The 23,523-nt window shown below is 32.4% G+C and overlaps 1 long non-coding RNA gene across 1 annotated transcript; it reads right to left on the bottom strand.

Annotated features, from left to right (window-relative positions):
• Positions 1-2,506: 2,506 nt before the first annotated feature.
• LOC127708964 (uncharacterized) lies at positions 2,507-21,285 on the bottom strand. The gene is made up of 2 exons (XR_007985451.1): positions 21,185-21,285; positions 2,507-2,756 (listed from the first exon to the last, which is right to left on the bottom strand). It is a non-coding gene; the product is annotated as an uncharacterized LOC127708964 (long non-coding RNA).
• Positions 21,286-23,523: the final 2,238 nt, after the last annotated feature.

Below are 23,523 nucleotides of genomic sequence, written 5' to 3' on the forward strand. Positions count from 1 at the left end.
CAACACGAACGCCACCAAAAATCTGAAGGTGATCTCAGGTGCTCCGGAAGGGTAAGCAGATCCTGCTCCACATGTGGCACCCGTCGTGTTGCTACAAACCCGGTGATAAGTCTAATTCGGTAGGTCATATTCGGGGAAAGATTGTAGATACGACAATTGAAACATATCTGCCAAATATTATGGAATAGTATTTTTAGAATCATAATAGACGAAAACCAAACGAAGATTTCTTGTTTGAGACACCGGAACAGTTCAAACATTAATCCTGGTACCGGACTGGAAAATCTCTAGTTCAAACCTTAATCATGGTACCGGACTGGAAAATCTCTAGTTCAAACCTTAATCCTTGTACCGGACTGGAAAATCTCTAGTTCAAACCTTAATCCTGGTACCGGACTGGAAAATATCTAGTTCAAACCTTTTTCCGGATACCGGAGTGGGAAATCTTTAGTTTAAACTTAAATCAACAAACACAAGAGTGGAATCTTTAGTTTAAACTTTAATCGTGCCATCGGAATTGAAATTCCTTGGTTTAGACATGTTTTACATATCTGTAAATTTCTTGACATCAGGGTGAAAGTCTTACGATGTTCTGAGAGATGGATGTTTACGTTTATAATCTGCAGTTTAAAAATATGTAATAAAATTGCAACTGAATTAAGGTTTAGAAAAAAACAGTCAAGTGTAAATCGATGTCCTTGAATTTATAATGCACAAACTATGGTTTGTCATGGTTTTCTGCACACCCTGTAATATGTAAAGTAAAATTTTAAAGAAAAGGATTAATAATGTCAAGTCAACATTTTATGTGAACATTGGATAGTTCTAAAATTTACATGTTCCACTAATAATGTAAAATGTATCAGGTGTGTTATGGGACATTTATATGTAATTTATTGAAACACAGACGACCCGTTAAGTTATATTGATTTTTGAAGCCTGGCTGCCATCGACAATACAAGTCTTGTGCAATGTTATTAAATTTAAACAAGTAAAATCTTTAATGCGAAAGTATTGATAATTGCATTAACGCTCACAATAAAAAGAAAAACAACCAGAGGGCTTCTAGTTATAACGTGTGGGAGTATATTAGAAATGTCTTCTTTCTCTACAGATTAATTAGATAGACATGTTTATTTATTATACTTCATGTCAAAATGCCAGATTTTGATTGGTTAATACGAGGGAGACAATTTACTCTATCCCATGGCAAATACTCTATTACCCTTCACGGAGATGCTTGCTCAAGTGTGCGCTTTAATAAATACGGATGATTGTTTTGAACAAGACGACATAGTTTATTACTTTGAATTTGAATATTTAATAGACAGTAATAACAGAACATTCAGTATAATAAATTAAATAACACATATCTGAGAGGGTAATAGAGCAGATTGTTACCCCTCGAAAAGACATTGTCAACCTTGGCTTCGCCTCAGTTGACAATGTTTTCTCGGGGTAATAATCTGCTCTATCACCCTCTCAGCTATGTGTTATTTATATAGTGTGAATTCATCTGATAATGTAGAATAAGTTTTGAAAATTCCACTGCTATCGGTTACTTCCATTATAACAGAATGTTCACTAATGCTGACAAAATAATTTACACCAAGATGTCGTTAAATGAAATTGAAAACCCTGCATTTATCATGCTTTTCAATAACATACGATCAAATCGCTGAAACACCCCCTTCCTAAATTATTGAAAACTATCATTCTGCATTAACAATTATATCTTGGTGTAAATTAGATACATACATTGTTTGTTTAACGCCCTCAATGTGTATCTAATACATACAGTTGTAACACTTATCAAAACTTATTCATCGTTTAATAATATCGAATGTCTTTGGTATTCTTTAGCATGTTATTTTAAGTTAGCTCTGAGTTATAAATTGCAATCAACGATACTTTCAAGTGTCTTTTTCGATTTTCGTTTTCTTCTTCTCTTGGGCCTAGCTTATTAAATAAGTCTTTCTCTTAATTGAATTTTACGATGTGTTTTATTATTGTTATTATTGTTCTTTCATATAGGAAGTACTGATTATCGTTAAACTAGTTTGACACAGCTAATTCAAGTCTCTTTTACAGAATACATTTTGTAATATGATAAAATTAACCCTACCAGTTTGAGCTGAGTATTTTTTTTCTTAGCTCAACTGACCCTAAGGGCTAAACGAGCTTTTCTCGTCACTTAGCGTCCGTCGTCCGTTAATATTTATTAGATTTCTTTGCCAGAAATAATTTGTAGTTTGTAAATTTTATACCACAGCCGTGTTCTGCATGCACAGTTGTGAATAGCTTGATTGACATCTAACAAAAAATTCCACTCAAAGCGGGACCAGGGGTCATCTTAAAATTACAGTGAGAGTAGAATTGTTTGGTGACTGTTAAATGCATCATTGTGACTTGGTATGAACTTCAGAAGAGTAGCAATTAAAGCACTACTTGTTTGGGTTTTTTTTTCATGTAAGCGTAATGCTTTGTTTCAGGAAATGACACACCATATATGTTCTTATCCATAATAAGAACTTGAGACATTTATTTTGAAAAATGTAGCATATTATGGTTATGACAGAAATCTTTATCGTTCATTATTTTTGTGAGATACATGTTTTTAACCGCTCAAGGGATACTGTAATCGGCCTCCAATTCATTAGTCAATACTGTTGGCGAAGGACTGTCATCGCCTCCAATTCATCAGTCAATACTGTTGGGCGAAGGACTGTCATCATCTAAATGACTACGTATCAGTGCTGAAAAAGTCAAAAGAGGTTACCGCATGTCCAATTTCCAATCGTGCAAAAATATGAAAATCACACACAAGTTTAGATCATTAGATCTTCCCTTCCGCCCGCTAGAGATCGATTTGTTTGATTGTCATTTAAAATTAAACACAAACATACGACAATCGATCACGATCATTTAAAAAAAAGTATATCGAATTGAATGTTTCATCACGTATACAAAGTATTGAATGCAAGGTGCTTTATAAATTGCTAATAACAAAAAGCAAAGAAACTAATTTGGTACGGATAAGATAAAAATGAAACAAACAAAAACATCCCATTCATATTAAAAAAATCACGCAATTTGTTACATGAATTTCTAACAGTACTGGATAACACCCGGAACTTCATAGATTTTGATTAATTAAGCAGATCACGAAGTGAATGAACACGTGTAATTTTTAGAGTGCAGAAAGGTTTGACAGTCTTTAGAAATATGTTTTAAAATATCCAGAAATTCCCAGTCTAACGTAATCGCTGACCAAAGAAACGACGAGTTTCCTTTGCAACATGGAAAGATCTATTATATTTAAATCTACTTTTTCTCGTTTCCGGCCAGCTAAGGGTATAGTTCATAGTATTATGGAGCCTATTTGTTGATATCCTTATTTTTGTAATAATGACCATTATATATGCTTTTTTTTTTTACTGATACGCTCCCTGATTATACATTTATTACATCATACTGTGTACCCAATCGGAACACACAGGGGAAATGGAACTTTTAAAGCAGGTGCTTAAAAGTAAGTTTACAGATTCGTGAAATGCCCTGCATAATATGGTTTGACAGATTAATGTTAGCACTTTGTCTTATTGTAATCTCATTATATAATTCATAGCAGTTACTGAAAATCTAATGAAACTACATTTAGAGAGACACAATTTCCTTAAAGATCTTTTTAGTAAAGTTGTAGCTCACAATTGATTTTGAGTAAAACCAAAAGCATTAGACTATTGTGTAGCGTTTCTGTTACATCAGCGTACTGGAATCAAATTGCATATAACGACAAAAGCTGATTAGGAAACCGCGAGTCTAGGAATTTGACGGTTTAGTTATCCCCAAGGAAACCATTTTGAGGATAATATTTCCAAACATATTGATCTATATGATGAAACTTCAATAATACGGAGAGCAACAGTCAATATTTTAGCAGCATTTTTTGTGAAGATCACAAAAATACCAGATTACTTTTAACTTTGCAAGCTGACAGGCGTCTTTATACATCTATTCATTCATTTATTTATTTTTTCATTAATTGATTATTATAGAATACTTAAATAAAACAGTTGTAAATTGCAAAATGCCTTTCAAACGTAAATTTTTATAATAAACAAAACTATTTTTTTTGAATGAAAACTCTTCAAGTTATATTTCCGGTATATTATCTTTTCTTTTATGTAAAAGGGCTATTCAATCTTAATATAACTCGTATTGACTAATATACTTGTTTGGTAAATTTTCGATATTAGATTATTGTCTAAATTGATATTAAAACCAAATATCCTTTTATTTACCCCTCTCTCTCTCCCCATAACAAATCAATTCAGTAAAGACTAAGACAGAAATGTTTTTCTGTAGATGACTATGGTTTTCTTAGACGTAAGGGGCATGTGTCAGACTTGCAAATTTCCCCTCTTCACATCCGTAAAAGAGATATTATACACGGCTACTATCAAAGAACTTATGTGACAATACAGGACGATACGATTTCCTTTATCAGCAGGTTCAGTTTTTTGATAAATTTCTCTCGGTAATTTCGAGCATACTTGAATCCAGTATATTAAGTAACGTTTTACTTGTCCTTGTGATGGTCTACTATACCGCTAGTTTAGAAAAAGAGTGCCTTTACTGAATCTTTTGTTTTTTTCCACTGATCTAGATTAAAAACACTTCCCCAGAACATTTTAGTGGCTGTGTTTTATTATATCTTAATGTGTTTGTCCATAGTAATATATTGCAGATCTTTGATAGTCTGTGTTTTATTGTATCTTAATGTTTTTGTCCATAGTAATATATTGCAGATCTTTGATAGTCTGTGTTTTATTGTATTTTAATGTTTTTGTCCATAGTAATATATTTCAGATCTTTGATAGTCTGTGTTTTATTATATTTTAATGTTTTTGTCCATAGTAATATATTGCAGATCTTTGATAGTCTGTGTTTTATTGTATTTTAATGTTTTTGTCCATAGTAATATATTGCAGATCTTTGATAGTCTGTGTTTTATTATATTTTAATGTTTTTGTCCATAGTAATATATTGCAGATCTTTGATAGTCTGTGTTTTATTGTATTTTAATGTTTTTGTCCATAGTAATATATTGCAGATCTTTGAAAGTCTGTGTTTTATTATATTTTAATGTTTTTGTCCATAGTAATATATTGCAGATCTTTGATAGTCTGTGTTTTATTATATTTTAATGTTTTTGTCCATAGTAATATATTGCAGATCTTTGATAGTCTGTGTTTTATTATATTTTAATGTTTTTGTCCATAGTAATATATTGCAGATCTTTGATTAGTCTGTGTTTTATTATATTTTAATGTTTTTGTCCATAGTAATATATTGCAGATCTTTGATAGTCTGTGTTTTATTATATTTTAATGTTTTTGTCCATAGTAATTTATTGCAGATCTTTGATAGTCTGTGTTTTATTATATTTTAATGTTCTTGTCCATAGTAACATATTGCAGATCTTTGATAGTCTGTGTTTTATTATATTTTAATGTTTTTGTCCATAGTAATATATTGCAGATCTTTGATAGTCTGTGTTTTATTATATTTTAATGTTTTTGTCCATAGTAACATATTGCAGATCTTTGATAGTCTGTGTTTTATTATATCTTAATGTGTTTGTCCATAGTAATATATTGCAGATCTTTGATAGTCTGTGTTTTATTATATTTTAATGTTTTTGTCCATAGTAATATATTGCAGATCTTTGATGGTCTGTGTTTTATTATATTTTAATGTTTTTGTCCATAGTAATATTTTGCAGATCTTTGATAGTCTGTGTTTTATTATATTTTAATGTTTTTGTCCATAGTAACATATTGCAGATCTTTGATAGTCTGTGTTTTATTATATCTTAATGTGTTTGTCCATAGTAATATATTGCAGATCTTTGATAGTCTGTGTTTTATTATATTTTAATGTTTTTGTCCATAGTAATATATTGCAGATCTTTGATAGTCCGTGTTTTATTTATTCTCAAGAATCCCAAAGTGAGGGAGGTTTAGAGCTTGTCATATTTTATACACCTTGTCTATTGACGAAGGTCATATATTGAAAACTAAATGTCGTTTGTTTTTAGGGTCGTTCGGTTTTTCTCTCATGGACGAAAATCCCAGATCTCCCTTTATTCAGCCTTACGTAGCCATGGTTGTCTTTAAGAACAGGGAATTAATTACATGGAGATAAACTGATACGCCTGCAACTTCTAGAGAAAGAGAACAAGCAAGAAAAAAACAAGTAAAAGGTAAATCATGATTACTAGTTATTGATTGTTGTATACATATGTCCAAAAGCCAATATTTGATGCATATGCTACACAAATAAACAGTTTTACACGGGAAACATTTATACAAAATTTACGACAAAAGGGACGATTTTTCGTTCCATATTGTTAATTTCCTTTTTTGGACGGTGATGTTCCTTTGGCACCATCTTAATGTTTATAAATCACAACTCGTTCGCTATGCTCGTATGTGTAGTGACGTTTTAGATTTCAATGAACGTAATCTATGTATTAATGGTAAATTATTAAGTCAGGGATTTCGTTACCACAAATTACTTAAACCTTCACTAAATTCTTTAATAAATCAACATATTTGGTTTGGACGTTTTGCTGTACCTGTAGAAAACTTATTTTCAAACTAGATAGCATATCCCCTTTTTAACAGAGATGTTGCTTACCGAGCCCGGAAATTTAGATACGATCTGGGTAAACTTATCGATCCTTTAAATAATTTATTCTAAAAGGTTACCAATTCAGTATCTTTGAATATTGTTTTATTGGTATAAATATTGATTTTGTTATCAGTAATTTAAAATCAACTAAATTTTATTGTCATATAAACATTTATGACTCTATCATCTGTAGATACCTATATCTTGGCATAAACTGGAATCCGTTTGTATTACGCTACACTCTTTGAAGAAAGTGAAGTAGTCAGCCGAGAACCACCTTATATCTTTGCATTGCACATTGTTATGTTTTTCTCTGACTGTTAATGACGTCTTTACACTAATCCATTGGATGTTGGATGTGTACTGATTGATATTTTAGTCTTAGTCAATGGTTAGAGGGAGGGTTTGGAGCCACGAACTAGTTTAACCCCGCCATATTCTGTATGTGCCGGTCCCAAATCAGGATCCTGTAATTCAATGGTTGTCGTTTGTTGCTGTATATCATATTTGTTTTTCGTTCATTGTTTTGTACATAAATCAGACCGTTAATTCTCTCGTTGGAATTGTTTTACATTTGTCATTTCGGGGCCTTTTATAGCTGACTATGGGGTATGGATTTTGATTATTGTTGAAGGCCATATGGTTACCTATAGTTGTTAACTTCTATGTCATTTTTTCTCTGGTGGAGAGGTGTCTCATTGGCAAACATACCACATCTTTTTATTTTTATAATTACTACACTAGGTAAGTTCGACAAAGAAATAAGGACTGCAACTACAAATGTGGGTATATGAAATAAAAGTCCGAAATTTTGCTTTTCAGCATGGCACCATTGGGATCCTCAAATAAATGTCGCAAAGGTTCCATAATGTGCATTCAGGTAGCGCGGCACTTTCCCTACGGAAGGCATCGATAATCGACACAACGTCCCTATTCCCACCGGATGTCACTACGTATCTATATCAGCCAAACGGGTGTCATTCGCTTGCAAGGGTTTTAATGCTGGATGTGAAAAGATCAGATGACCATACTGTTACAGGAGAATGTTACAGGAGAATTTCGTGTTCTTATATTGTGGATGGAATGAAAATGAAAGAAACATTGTAAAGTTGGCAATTAATAAAACAACAGATTATCTGGCAAGTCAAAAAGTGGTTCTACCTATAAATGTAATTTCCAGTAGTAAGTCAACATCATAAATCTGTGGCAAGCAGGCATTTCATGTGAAACCTTATAAAGATTTCCCTTTCTGTTTGTATACCTCTAGGGCATCGTTGATACTTACTTGAAAGTGAATGAAAACGATTTATAGTATTGATTTGGCTGCTAATGACACAAAAAAGAAACTCTGTACAATGATGTGATGTCATTAAATTTAAATTGCTAACTTGTTTACGACAAAAAAATAAGAAAATTTAGAAACCAAAAGCGACATAGGAAATCAATATAAAACAAATATGTTTAAAAATATGAATAAGGGGAGGAAATAAGTAATTAACAAAGGTATTCGTTTACCTGTGTGTTTGAAGCAGCAGTTTTTGTAGCTGCATAGTACTGATCGATGAATAACTGGTCAGAGAAATATATGCAAAACAAAACAATAGAGCACAAGGCTAAACAGTAATACAGTAAAACTATGCCATAAGATAAAAAAAAAATCAGCATACTGAGTAGAAAGTATAATGACGACATTACAATGAGAAGAGATTAATCTTTGTAGTGTGTTTTATTCTAAACTTAAACTGTATATTTAAATAACACACAGTTTTCTCATATGCGATAACGCAAAAAGCGAAAATATAGTATAAGATAAGCATATTAGTACTTCGATACAGTTTTTCGAGTTCATAAGATAATGTTATTGTGATAAACCAGAGGTTGCATTTTCTTAGAGTTTACCATGGTTGGTCTTGCTATTCCATATAAAAATAAGGAGATGTGGTATGATTTCCAATGAGACAACTATCCACCAAAGTTAAAATGAAGTGGAAGTAAGCAGAGACATGTCTATAGATATAAGAAGATGTGGTATGAGTGCCAATGAGACAACTCTCCATCCAAGTCACAATTTATAAAAGTAAACCATTATAGGTCAAAGTACGGTCTTCAACACGGAGCCTTGGCTCACACCGCACAGCAAGCTATAAAGGGCCCCAAAAATTACTAGTGTAAAACCTTTCAAACGGGAAAACCAACGGTCTAATCTATATAAACGAGAAACGAGAAAAACTTATGAACCACACCAACAAACTGAACTACTGAACATCAGATTCCTAAAACGTTTTAATGGTACCAAACCTTCACCCTTATCTAAAAACAATAGTGTAACATCACAACATAGAAAGACACACTATAAAATATCGATTGAAATGGCTTAACTCAATCAAAAGACATATTAACACAAGTGAACATACACTGAACGAATAAATTTGAGCTATGATACAATGTAAATACAAAATCAATAAAATAAGGGATGAATAATTAAAGTAACAGTATTATACCGCTGTGAAATGTTAAACAATTTCAGAAAAACAACAATAACCTTAAACAAAAATCCGCCATTTACAATAATATTATACACAGGTAAATGAAAATAATTTTGTTGTTAAGTATACAGTTTAAAAGGAGAAAGGAAATATTAAAAGTTAACAGTGGTGGTAATTGATGATTTTTGGTTAAAATTGTTTTATTTTGAATAAACACAGAAAACTACGAAATTTTAATATTTATGTTATCAAAGGAGCAACATATTTTATTACAATATAACTCTATGAAACACCACAAACATGATTGTATACGGAAACTGACTAAATTTCATGACCGGAAATAAGTATTTTGAGACAAAAACTAAGATTTTATCATAAAATCTCCGAAAATAAGAAACCGGAAAATTTTACAAAAACATAACTCTAATTGAAACATAACAAACGTGATTTTATAAGGAAACTGACAAAATGTCATAACCAGACAATAACTATTTTGAGGAAAAACTAAGATTTTTATCATGAAATCTCCAAAAACAGGAAGCCGGAAAATTTGTCAACGTTACGTTAAATATGCAAATTAATATTTTTAGGGACAATATTTTCCAGAATATATACTGAATATTTTGATGTATATAAAATCTCTCATGAAGAATATTTACGGTATATATCTTAGTCAAAAACTTCCTTTACAAAAAAAAATCATCCAAAAACTGTATAAGTAAATGTAATATGATACTGTTGAAACCTTTTTAAAGATATGGATAGTATTTAAATTTCGTATAGCAATGTATAAATTGTTCAATAACCTAGTGCTCTTTTCACAAAAAAATCTTTCGATAAAGCTTGATCGCTAGTAAGACCATGGAAGTATTATATTGACAATAATGTTGCTCAGTCTTTGGTTTTCTATGCTGTATTTTGTATACTGTTGTTTGTCTTTTGGTCTTTTTCTTTTATTGCCATGGCGTTGTCAGTTTATTTTCGACTTATGAGTCCCTTTAGTATCTTTCGCCTCTCTTTTTGATACTGATTGGGTCAAGTTATTGAAACTGTAAAAATTGGGCCATCATGCAGATTATAGCTGGTAGATTCAGATACAAGGGATGGCATTGTAGATTATCAAGCCACTGAATATTAATGTGTATATACATAAAAAAGGAAATGTGGTTTGATTGCATATTTACAACTATCTAACAGAGTTCAAAATAACGTGGATGTAAGCAATAATAGATATCTGTAGGCGTGCCTTCAACAAGGAGCAAAACCCAAAACGTATAGTCGATTATAAAGTCACCGACATTGCAAAATGGGAAAACAATTCAATCGAAAAAGCCAACGTCATGATTTATGACAAAACAATAAAGGAAAAACAAATATGACTGACATTAACCAACAACAACCACTTAATTACAGGCTCCTGTCTTGGGATAGACACATATAGAAGGTAGCGAGGTTAAACGTATTTGTGGGCACTCAACCCTCCCCGACAGTGATGTAAACGAAAAACATAAAAACAAACTGTAAAAAAAAACAGTTGAAAATTACTTGATTCATCGGATTTGCGCGAAGCACAAACAAAACTAACTTAAGACCGACAATTTAATCTAATATCAGTTTGTAGTTTTAATTTTTCTTCTGAATGTCTCAACCTCAGCTTAAAAGTTTGAGATCATTATTTACATCACTGTGATTTAGTATATGATTGATTGATTGTTGGTTGTTTAACGTCCAGTGGCAAACATTTCATACATGTTCAGGACGCGAACAAATTAACAATAAATACAATAGGTAGGTCCTGCAATAGAGGACGTCCGGGATGAAGGTCGGGAAATTCTGACTGACACTGGAAAATGAGGATATATTGGATAGGGACAGAAATTTTGCCTTGCAACAGGCCACCTACGAACCCCTCAAAGAGTTGGTGCAAGGGTTCCTAACGTGCAGAGAGCGTGGCACTCTCTCTACACGAGGCATCGGATTTAACGTCGCCATTCTGACCGGACATGGCTGCGTACTTGATACATCCTGCACAGCCAAATGGACGCCCCACTTTGGCAAGGGTTTTACTGCCGGTCGGAAGAAGACCTGTGATGACCATATTTCTATTCCCCAGTCACCCTTGGGATGTGATTTAGTATATGTTTATTTTTTTGTTTACATCAGTTTCAAACCAAGTATATGGGCTTTATGCGATTTTTCTTGTTATCTATGTACACAGTGTCAAACCACTAATATGAACTTATACATAATGCATTCCGGAAAACATAAAATCAGCATTTACATATTTTTTAAGATTTCTTTTCTTTTGACATTAACATTATATCAAATTTGAGTTATTAGATCAGTAACTCTTACATTTGGAAACATGATCTGCAGACTCTAGCAGCAATTTAAAAAAAGGTATAGATACCGTTAAAACGACTCCCTAATATATTTATATCTAGGCTTTTATATCAATATACTCAGTATATCAATATTCATATATTCTTTTGAAATAGTTTTAGATGAATTTTGCTTTACCGAATATAAAATATTTGAATATGGTTTTCGAAATACTCGTTGCACCATTGACAAACTATTATGATGGTTTTACCTTCACAAAAGACTTAGTAAAATTCGGAGTGTTCAAATGTTCAGTTCAGAAACACAAAATTGCACATTATACATAATATTCTTGATTTAATTCATTTTTCTGGAAATTTTGAAAGCATACAATTAATACTAAGAAATGACAGAAAGAGTGCCTTATGACGTACAATTAATATTGATTTTAGAAGGCAGTTTTCTTTCGACATAAAACAAAAACTTATATCGAATTATGTTATTAAAATTGTAAAAATGTAAGCTCTCTTCCTCATGGTTCTTATATCATTTTGAACAGTTTCATATTGTTAATTGTCTCGTATGTATTACCTGCACATTTCTGTCATGTTAACCTTTGATATCATTGCCGTTACTTGTATTACATGTTCTGCTGTAATTCGCCGTTTCAGAATCTAAAGGACTATGGGTAATCTCATTGTTCGTACACCAAAATGAAAATAACGTTACGTCATTGGTTGAATATCCATTGTTTAGAACGTTTTAAACCAATCACAACGTTTTGGTGTACGCTTTTGGAAATATTACCCAGGATGCATTAGATTCTGAAACGGCGAATTGGTTTTTCGATCTTAAGCAATTTATGTTCCACTTTAAGACTCAAAATTATTGGAATAAAAACATACACTGTCTTTACACTTTCATAATAACTTTATAGATAAACTGTTGACACAGAGATATATCTCACATTTTTGTTATTTTCATAGTAAAATGCAAATTTTGAAATTAAAAGAGCAAAACTTTAACATTTATAAGTTATGCAAAATATTCAAAGTCAATAAACCTTGACTGAGGAGGCAGGGTCAAATAATCTCCACGGAAATGAGATGTGCCAACGCTAATACAACTGTATACCATATATCACTGACCTACCATTAGTGGTTTCCCATAAACTGACCTAATCACAAACTAATACATGTAAAAAAACGAAAACAACAAGTTATAAATTTCATGCGTTCGAAGCGCTTTTCTGGATTTACTTTTATCAGGAATGCTCAAAGCCGAATATCTGAAAGCCAATGATGTTTAAGAACCGAAACAATTGAAGAGCTATATAACCAAAAGGACCTAAAAAACATAGCCAAAGTCTTCTATGGAACGCCACAGCTGTCTTGTGTGGAACTCTGATATTACTTTATGTTGTTTTATTATTACTTGATGATATTTTGTCTTTACTTAATATGGTTTTGACATTACGTTATGATGTTTTGATATAACTCAATATGGAATAGTCATTACTTAATGATATTTCGATATTACACGATATGGTTTCGTATTGATTTGATGTAGTTTTGTCATTACTCAATATGGTTTTGTCATTACTCGATGTGGTTTCACCATTATTTAATGTGGTTGTGTCATTAGTCAATGTGGTTTTAACATTACTTGATGTGAATGTGACTTAACGTTATGTAGTTGTCTCATTACATGATGTGGTTTTGTTATTTTGTAATGATGATTTGCCTATTCTTTATATGGTTTTAACATTACGTAATGATGTTTCAAAATTTGACGATTTTACACTACATGATGTGTTTGTTTCATTATTTGATGTGGTCCTGTCATTCTTTGATGTGGTTATCCCATTACTTGATGAGGTAAAATCACGTGACCAATTCGGAAAAACCTGTTCTATTTTTAGATAGATTTCCATGTTGTATATGTGCCTTGGATGAGTGTGGCCATCCATCGAATTAGAGTTCAAATTAAAGTTCGGGTTACTGTTTGAGTTATACTTTGAGTTAGTCTTCGATTTCGAATTCAAGTCATTATTAGAATTAAAGTTTTAGTAAGCATTGAGTTTCGAGTTGAACTTCGAGTTTGAGTCACATTTAAAGGTATAGTTCTAGTTACAACATTAAATTTGAGTCACTTTTTGAGTTTGAGTAAGATTCGAATTTAAGTCTCATTCAGATTAATTAAGATTTTGAGTTGAAATTCGAGCTATCTTATATGAGTTCGTAATTAAATTTTCTATCGCGGAACAAGGACTTTTGCTCGGGCTTCCGAAAAAAGGGCTCCTGGGTATGCGTACAAAAGATAAACAACGTTACAGTATACAAAACGCAACATACATGTAGAAGTTGAAATAAAGTTAGATGTGGTGTGATTGACAATGAGACAACTATCCACCAGAGTTTAAATGCAGTGGGTGTAAGAAATCATATATAGGCAACCGTACAGCCTTCAACACACCGTATAGTCAGGTCAGCTACAAAAGGCCACCATGCACCATGTGAAAAAATTCAAACGACAAAACAAACGGTCTTATTTATATTTAAACAATCTACAAAAAAAAAAATGACACACATTTATACAACGACAACAATTGAACTTCATGCTCCTGACTTGGGCAGGTACATAAAGAGAGTGCACGTGGCGGAGTTTAAGTTCAATTATCTCCCAAAAGAGCAAATGATAATAAAAATAAAAACCCTGACCACATGTACACCTTCAATAATTGTACAAACAGCCAGTAAAGAGAAAACTTCCTAGGATTCAAACTGTAGGAGGAGTTATGCGGAATAACTATATAGCTATAACGGGACGGACAGACGGACGGACGGACAGGGGTAAAACAATATGACCCCAACTTCCAGTTGCGGCGGCATACAAAACAGTTTCATTTGGCTGACTCAATAGATCGGTATGACTGGGTAATATAAATCCATCGGGGTGATCTCAGATGCTCCAGAAAGGCACCCGTCGTGTTATTCGAGAAAGTACAAACCCAGTGATTTGGTTTTATTTGGTAGTTCACATTCAAGGAAAAGATGACGGTATTATGGTTACGACCACTGGAACATGTCCGTCGTCACATGTGAAACAGATATTCCAAAAAGTTTATTTTTCAATTAGTGCGAGGTAGATCAGGGAATTCATTTGATTTCAATTGATTACAAATAAAAGATTGATATTCATATAAGTTCGCTGTACATCAATGTAGCGGCAGTGAGACACAACAAACCTATAGTTCTTCGTCGGTAGTGGCGTCGGCGTCTCCATCTCCATTTAAAAAAAATTCTATTGAGTTAAACCTTTCATTATACATGTCACTAAACATGTATGCCATCATAATTTTGTACTTTTAGAATATCATACTGTATTTGTTTACCTCAACTATTGTATCTGTATTTGTATTGTATGTTTCTCTGTAAACTTGTAATTAGTTTTTAGAGAATAAAGTATCTATCTATCTATCTATCTATAGATCGTTAGGTTTCTAGTTTTTTTACATTTTTCATTTCGGGATCTTTTATAGCTTACTATAGGGTATAGGTTTTGCTTATTGTTGAAAACCATACAGTTTTGTTTTAGTTTAATAAAACCGAATTAAACTGTTTTGACATGATAAATTTGTAAACCTCCATGAAGTGTTTTGAAACTTGTATAGGAGTTATTCCTCAATTTCAAGAAAAAGCATCTACAGAAAAACATTTTTTTTTTAATTTTGTTTTTACCGATAAATGTATAGATAAATGTACAGCCGATCGACATGACGCTTTTACACTTACAGCAGCAATATCAGGCGAGACACAGGGTTCCGTGGAATATTTTACAAATTTATTACAGAAATACTGCTTCCGTTTGAGAACTTAGGATAAAAATTACAAGACCAAGTGGTTAGGGGATATCCCAATTATGTCCGAATAACTGTAAACTTTTTAATACTTTTTTTCTTATTATTATCCGCCGTTCCCCTTTTTCATACCAAATAACTCTGAACAACCACTCGAACTTTAATTTGAACTTTAACTCAATGGATGATATATTGAAATCTGTTTAAAAATAGAACATATTTTTTTCCGAATTGGTCACGTGATTTTACCTCATCAAGTAATGGGATAACCACATCAAAGAATGACAGGACCACATCAAATAATGAAACAAACACATCATGTAGTGTAAAATCGTCAAATTTTGAAACATCATTACGTAATGTTAAAACCATATAAAGAATAGGCAAATCATCATTACAAAATAACAAAACCACATCATGCACTGAAACAACTACATAACGTTAAGTCACATTCACATCAAGTAATGTTAAAACCACATTTACTAATGACACAACCACATTAAATAATGGTGAAACCACATCGAGTAATGACAAAACCATATTGAGTAATGACAAAACTACATCAAGTCAATACGAAACCATATCGTGTAATATCGAAATATCATTAAGTAATGACTATTCCATATTGAGTTATATCAAAACATCATTACGTAATGTCAAAACCATATTAAGTAAAGACAAAATATCATCAAGTAATAATAAAACAACATAAAGTAATATCAGAGTTCCACATAAGACAGCTGTGGCGTTCCATAGTCATCTATGGTCAACTTTGCCTGAGGGAGTTGAAACCTTAGTTTCTTTATAATTTCAAAATTTATAAAAGGAAAATTTTACAAAAGTTTATTATAAATGATGTCAGTACCAAATTACTGACTACTTAGCTTATGATAGCCTCGGCGACTGATAGTCCACCAGCAGAGGTATCGACCCAGTGCTGTAATAACTAGAGGCTCTCAAGAGCCTGTGTCGCTCACCTGTATTTACTGATGCTTTGGAAATCATGTAAAATAAGGTTAAAATCATAATTAATAGTATTAGATATTAGATATTATATTGATATCTAAGATAATAACAAAAAACTAGTTTCAGAGGAGAAGATTTTTGTAAAAGATTACAAAAATTTACGAAAAATGGTTAAAAATTGACTATAAAGGACAATAACTCCTTAAGGGGTCAACTGACAATTTTGGTCATCTGACTTATTTGTAGATCTTACTTTGCTGAACATTATTGCTGTTTACAGTTTATCTCTATCTATAATAATATTCAAGATAATAACCAAAAACTGCAAAATTGCCTTAAAATTACCAATTCAGGGGCAGCAATCCAACAACGGGTTGTCTGATTCATCTGAAAATTTCAGGGCAGATAGATCTTAACCTGATGAACATTTTTATTCCATGTCAGATTTGCTCTAAATGCTTTAGTTTCAGAGATATAAGCAAAAAACTGCATTTTACCCCTATGTTCTATTTTTAGCCATGTCTGCCATGTTGGTTGGCAGGCGGGGTCATCGGACACATTTTTTAAACTAGATACCCTAATGATGATTGTTGCCAAGTTTGGTTAAATTTGGCTTAGTAGTTTCAGAGGAAAAGATTTTTGTAAAAGTTAACGGACGACGAGGACGGACGACGACGGACGACGGACGCCAAGTCATGAGAAAAGCTCACTTGGCCCTTTGGGCCAGGTGAGCTAAAAATGAAAACAAGTTATAAAATTTATGCGTCCAAAGCGCTTTTCTGTTAACTAAGCAAACGTTTCAAAGTCAATAGACTATGACAGAGGAACAGGGACAATTAATATTCATGGAAATGAGATGTGCCAATGCTAATACAACTGCATACCAAATAGCACTGACTGACCACTAGTGGTTCCCTATAAACTGACCTAATCACAAACTAATACATGTAAACTAAGCAAGAGTTTCAAAAGTCAATAGACCCTGACAGAGGGGGCGGGGCCAAATAATCTCCACGGAAATGAGATGTGCTAATGTTAATACAACTGCAAACCAAATATCATTAATATGCCACTAGTATGCCACTAGTGGTTCTACATAAACTGACCTAATCACAAACTTATACATGTAAACTAAGTAAAAGACAATAGACCATGACTAAGAGGGCGGGGCCAAATAATCTGCATGGAAATTAGATATACCAATGTTTATAGAACTGCATACCAAATATCATTGACCACTAGTGGTTCTCCATAAACTTGACCTAATCACAAACTAATACATCGTTGACGACGCCGCCTCCGCCAAAGGCAAAAACAGCATACTTATGTCTCGCCTTTTGGCTCCGTCAAGGCGAGACAATAACAGATTATTTAATATGTCAACATCTTCTTTTTTAATAAATGTACTTGAATACAGGTATGTATGCTTAACCAGAGTGCTTTTACTTACAAACCTACAATTGATCAATTACCTCGATGGAATGTTTTATCCTTGAAAACAAAGGTAATCGTTTTCATATGATAAAAAAAACTGACTAGAGATAGCATGATACTGTAGTATTTTGTTCCATTAGATTAATGTACTCAAGTAATTAGCTGCAACAATTTGTTACAGTATACATTATGCAACACTTATATTAATAAACTAGGACGGCCAATACAATTAATGCGTTCTAGTGTATCTAATTAAGCACGCTGCCTACTTCACATGATAGCTCTTAATATGTAAAATATGGAAAATAATAACGATTTCCAATGTGGAATTTACAAGGTCGACAAATGGATTAATGTCGTAAACAATTAAAAGCAAGTGACTGATTTTCATTATGTCGATCTCATTAGGGTTGTCATATTCACTAATTGGCATGGTTACGAGGTATGGAATTATCTACCATGCAATAGAACAATATAGTAGTACAAAGAGGGGAAATCTATCAATTACAAAAACGTTTTTGATTTTTAAACAAAAGTTATCCATAAATGCAAGAAAGTTCATGTGTATAATAACAAAATTATTCTTTTTGATACGATCAAACAGCAGATATACCGTCTCATTTTCGAAATCTATATTAGGGACACATTTGGAGCAGTTTACAAAATATTAATTTCTACATTAAACTGCAGCTCATGCCTATACAGTTCCTCCTTATAATTTAATACAAAACAAGGAGATGTGATACGATTGCTTATGACACAACAAATCACGTGGATTCAAGCAATTATGAGACACCGTACGGCATTCAACTATTAGCAAATCCCATACAGTTTAGTCAACTGTAAAAGGCCAGACATAACACAATGTGAAACAAATCAAACGAAAAACCAACGGCAGATTAATGACAAAATAATAAAAAAAATTTGACAGATAGTAACCAACAACAATCACTGAATTATAGGCTCTTGACTTGGTACAGGAATATATTGAATGTGGCGGAGTTAAACATGCTTGTGATCACTCAACCTAGGACAGTGGTGTTAAAGCACAACCTAATAACAGACTGTAAAATAGTCGAAAATTGCCTGACTAATCAGATTGGCACGAAGCATAAAATGCAACTAAAAAAAGACAAAAGTACCAATCTAACAGTTCTCGCAGTAACAGGACGCTAGCTCAACGACAATAATAACTTATGAATACATCATGATCTCCCAGACTAAAGTACACCAAAATCGACAGAATATCAGACCATAAGTTTTCGTTAACAAGTAAAATAACAAAAATACCGAACTCCAAGGAAAATTCAAAACGCAAAATCCTTGATCAAATGTCAAAATCAAAAGCTCAAACACATCAAACGAATGGAAAACAACTGTGATATTCCTGACTTGGTACAGGCATTTCCTTGTATAGAAAATGGTGTATTGAAACTGGTTTTATATTAATGTATAGCAATACGTATTTACTATGGCTTTAATCACCTTAAACAAAATCAACGTAAGAACTGTAACCGATGAAACAATATCAATTTAATACGGTATATAATTGATATCTTTTTAAGAATAAGTCCATTCAAAGGGATCATTGAGTTTGCATGGATAGTATCTAAATTTAGGGGTTTTATAAACAACATTACAGTAAAGGAATGGATGTGATTTCACGTTTTATAAGGATTCTACAGGTACAGAGCTAAACATTTGAAGATATGAAAGAATCTAGTTAAAGGTTTAAGTAATTTATTGTGGAAATGCCGGTCAAAAAATGAAAAATTCCCAACAGGGAACGGAAAATCTTCTCTTGTTGTAATTTTTGGGGTTTATTTTTCCAGCGTGAAATTGAAACATCCAAATCTAGAAAATGACAACTATTGATGTTAATTTTAGATTTATTTAATATATGTTTCTGAAGTTATGTATCTAAAAAAAGATTTCGATTTGAGTTGATTTTAAATCATATCATTCTGACATTTTATGTTATCCCGTTTTGATATAATAATCAACTTTCGTAATTTTTGTCTGTACTGTTCCGCCAATATTGAATACATTTGAAGTTATTCAACATTTATTTAGAATATTTAGAGAAATTGAGAAAGAAATTTAAGTTATCACATAGAAGATTTATAAAAAGCATGTCTTGTCAACCAAACAAGATAGTCAATTTTCCATTTTGTGACATTACATTCAACAGTCCTCTAGAATACAATATTGCAAATCGATTGTCTTAATGGAAAGATCTTCCCGTGATAACATAATACTAATTTTGTATGATTGAATTAAGTTGGCTCTGATTAAGAAATACTTATCCAGTTCAAGGATAATTATATAATACTATCATCAATTACGGTTACATGGTGTTATTCACCAGTTGTTTTCAATCTCAGGTTTCCGTTCGATTTTTTTACGCCTTTGTTTTTTTTTCAAAATCAGAACAACGCACATTAGGGGTACATGTCCGAACGCTTACTGATGATTATACTTAACTTTCAAATATTTTTCCTACGCACGGAAATTAATATCATGCGATTTTGTTGTACCTGTATTTATGTCCACTATATATGCTTTCCTCCTACAACCCAAACAAACCACCAGAGGTTTAACATTTTTGCTCATACATTGTTGTCAATACAATGGAATTCTGTGCGACTGTCACACAAGTGAGAGGTTTAGCTAGCTATAAAACCAGGTTTAATCCACCATTTTCTACACAAGGAAATGTGTGTACCAAGTCAGGAATATGACAGTTGTTTTCCATTCGTTTGAAGTGTTTGAGCGTTTCATTTTGCCACTTGATAAATGACTTTCCGTTCTGAATTTTCCTTGGAGTTCGTTTTCTTTTTTTGTTATTTCACTTTTTATTGAAATTTAAACGGCTTTTTGTTTAATTGTATCTATTATGTGCGCGTGTTTTCAACTGTTTAGCCTCTTATTTCATTGCCTGAAATTATTACCACCATTTACTATTTTTAATACCAATATATGGTCGAAATTTTGCCACAGTTTTGAATATCTTCAGTAGTTATTGCTGCCTCCTTTTTGACCATTTAAGGGATCTGGTGTTGATGTTAATTTTTGTCTCTGATAATCTACACCTTGTATTAGCCCGCGACAATTTAGATCTTGCAATACGTTGCTTTTGTTGATTGTCCATCTCAGTTGTAAGACCGCATTGTGACATATAGATGTCTAATGTGACAAATTGATATCAATTAAGGATAATCATGTTAAGTGGAAATCATTTGACTTATTTCTCGGGAGAAAGGGAGGTTGTGTAAGATATAATTATTTGAATTACAATGTGTCGAAAGATAAGCTTCAGATACATAAAATTCATATATTTACTTTATACGGTTCTTTTCTTGTTATAAAGACCCCAAAAAATCGTTTATACATGTACCATTATTACTTAGCTGCTTACCTCTCCTATATATGTCGTTTAGTCCTGATAAATGACTTGGACCCAAGTTTTTTTACCTTTAGTTAATACATATTTTTTTTCTTCATTTTATTGTTTTTATTCCATTAACATTTAGTTTAACCATTTTCAGTGTCATATATCGATTTAATGCTATATTTATAAATGCGAAACTCTTTTGTAGTCACGAAACGTTTACATCATTATTTGAGAGCAAGTCTGTTATCTAATGGATACATTACTGGGAAAATAATTGTGTACGTCATACTACGCGTTTCGTCCACAAAACAGACTCAACAGTGTGCTCGAATAAAAAAAGTTTAAAGGCCAAATCAAGTACGAAGTTGAAGAGCATTGAGGACCCAAAATTTCGAACGGTTTTGCCAAATACAGCTAAGGTTATCCCTGGGAATGATACGAAGAATGGAAAGGAAAAAAATCATTAATTGGATCAAATCTCGGACCAGGTATTTTTTACGCCCCCGCCAATAAGTGGTCGATCACATGCAATCTTACCATTGGATGTCATTCCGTCCTTCTGAAATCAAACATTGGTTTTTTTTTGTTTTGCTTGCAGATAAGATTCTGTTTTTGGTTCATTAGTGTGTAATGGCCACATGAAGATCGAGGATGCGTTTCGTATCGATTGTCTGCATTTGTGCTGAATTATGGCTTTTGGTTTGTAATTCGAGAAATTTCTACCTGTCCAAACTATTTTTGCAATGCCTTCAGGTCTGGAGCTGATGTTTAGTAAATAAGCGTAAAATCATGACTTGCAGATAGAGTAAGGGTTTCGTTTTTGACGACCGACTTATCGCAATTAGGCTACAGACGGGGGCATATTTGTCATATAGACATCTAGATGTGAATTCATGTCGTTCTAGTAGTATGCATCTATCGATATTTGGAAATGCATGGCGTACGAATGCGTAACGAGTCTTCAGACACAAATAGACTGTAAAATAGCCAATTTTGTGAAAGTTTACATCACATAAACAAGCTTTTCGCAAAACATCTTACAACTAAAATTGATCGTAAGTTATACTGAAATGTTCATTAATTACACGAGTGTTTTTACTCGTGTAAGATTTCTTGTGAAATGAATCGCTGAGTTTTATAAATACAAAAAGTAATTTATCCTTAATGTAAAATTGTTTTATGGAAGAAAAAAAATATATGAAAGTGTACAAATATAATTAGATTGAAAGCTGTGAGATATTTTTATTGTTAATTGATTGTATTTTAAACGGATTAAATTTTCAAATTCTATTATTACATTACTATTTCAAATGTAAATGCTGTTTGATTGATTCAGACCATTGTATTTATATGTCCATTGAAATCGTTAAAGTTTAACTGAAAAAATAAATTATTTTAGCTAAAATCACAATAAAATGAAAAAATATAATTATTTCAGCTAAAATCACAATAAAAAGATCTGTATAAATTTACTATAGAACTATGACATACTTTTAACAAATGAGATTAAAGAGTCGCATCAACTTTTTTTTATAGAATTTCATATTTGGAAGATTCTTTTTCTCATTCTAAAAAAAATTCATATACAGAAGGGAATCTGCAATTACACGGAAAAATATGCAATTTTAAATCTAGCTTATATCATCTGATAGATGCAGATTTTTCTTCACGCTGAAAGAACACAGACGAAAAGGTTTTACAAAAAAAGAGGACGAGGAAACCAAAGAGTCAATGAAATATTTTAAGTTGAAGAAAAACAGATAAAACCATGACCAAACAGAAAAAACTAACCCCACAAAAATCTGACGGTGAACTCAGGTGTCCCGGAAGAGTAACAGATAGGTATCTGTCGGACTACTGTAAAGGGAAAAAATATGTTGACCTTTTTTTCCTTCAAAATATGGCGGAGTTATTATGCGGGTATCTCTTACAGCTCCATCACTATGATATTTTGATCGTCAACAAGAACTTAACACCGCCGTAGAAAATAAAAAGGTTCATAGTTGAAGATATGTATGTTTATGATTAGTGAATACTAGTTTAGATTCCGTCATTTAAACTTGGTCAAATTTCCAAAGACGGAACAAGTGAATTCAATTGATAGTGGTAGTCTGGTATTAGAAATAAGAAAATACACAGTGACCACGTAAAAATATGTAATTTTGAAAATACGCCAATAAAAAGGGGAACGATGTATATCATGAAAAGAACTTTTGAATTGAGGAAGATGCTAATGGGACATTCGAAATTCAGAAGTCGAAAAGTAACTGACAACGCCATGACAAAAAAACCCAAAGACGACGAAAAGACATGCAAGTTCACAGAACACTACATAGAGCATTAAAGACTGAGCAACACTAACC

This window comes from Mytilus californianus, unplaced genomic scaffold, assembly GCF_021869535.1.
Source record: "Mytilus californianus isolate M0D057914Y unplaced genomic scaffold, xbMytCali1.0.p SCAF_7, whole genome shotgun sequence".
Classification (NCBI taxonomy): Eukaryota; Metazoa; Mollusca; class Bivalvia; order Mytilida; family Mytilidae; genus Mytilus; species Mytilus californianus.